Source organism: Suncus etruscus, chromosome 13, assembly GCF_024139225.1.
Source record: "Suncus etruscus isolate mSunEtr1 chromosome 13, mSunEtr1.pri.cur, whole genome shotgun sequence".
Classification (NCBI taxonomy): Eukaryota; Metazoa; Chordata; class Mammalia; order Eulipotyphla; family Soricidae; genus Suncus; species Suncus etruscus.
The window spans coordinates 15605226-15606479 of NC_064860.1; positions in this window are offsets into that span (position 1 = coordinate 15605226).

Below are 1254 nucleotides of genomic sequence, written 5' to 3' on the forward strand. Positions count from 1 at the left end.
ATGATACTCTACTTAGAAAACCCTAAAGACTCTACCAAAAAGCTTCTAGAAATAATAGATTTGTATAGCAAAGTGGCAGGATACAAAATTAACACACAAAAATCAATGGCCTTTTTATACACGAATAATGATAGGGAAGAAATGGACATTAAGAGAACAATCCCATTCACATTAGTTCCACACAAACTCAAATATCTTGGAGTCAACCTGACTAAAGATGTGAAGGATCTATACAAAGAAAACTACAAAACACTGCTCCAAGAAATAAGAGAGGACACGCGGAAATGGAAACACATACCATGCTCATGGATTGGCAGGATCAACATCATTAAAATGGCAATACTTCCAAAAGCATTGTACAGATTTAACGCGATTCCTCTAAAGATACCCATGACATTTTTCAAAGAAGTGGATCAAATACTTCTGAAATTCATCTGGAACAACAAACAACCTCGAATAGCTAAAGCACTCCTTGGGAAAAGGAATATGGGAGGCATTACTTTCCCCAATTTTAAGTTGTATTACAAAGCAACAGTTATAAAAACAGCATGGTATTGGAATAAAAACAGACCCTCAGATCAGTGGAATAGGCTTGAGTACTCAGAGAAGGTTCCTCAGACATATAACCACCTTGTTTTTGATAAAGGAGCAAAAAATCCTAAATGGAGCAGGGAAAGCCTATTCAACAAGTGGTGTTGGCACAACTGGTTAACCACTTGCAAAAAAGCGAACTCAGACCCCCAGCTAACACCATATACAAAGGTAAAATCCAAATGGATTAAAGACCTTGATATCAGAACTGAAACTATAAGGTATATAGAACAACATGTAGGTGAAACACTCCAGGACATTGAGACTAAAGGCATCTTTAAGGAGGAGACAGCACTTTCCAAGCAAGTGGAAGCAGAGATAAACAGATGGGACTATATTAAGCTGAAAAGCTTCTGCATCTCAAAGGAAATAGCGCCCAGAATACAAAGGCCACCCACTGAGTGGGAGAAATTATTCACCCAATACACATCAGATAAAGGGCTAATATCCAAAATTTACAAGGTACTGACAGAACTATACAAGAAAAAAACAACTAACCCCATCAAAAAATGGGGAGAAGAAATGAACAGACACTTTGAAAAAGAAGAAAGGCAAATGGCCAAAAGGCACATGAAAAGATGTTCAACATCACTAATCGTCAGGGAGATGCAAATCAAAACTACTATGAGGTACCACCTCACGCCACTGAGATTGGCACACATC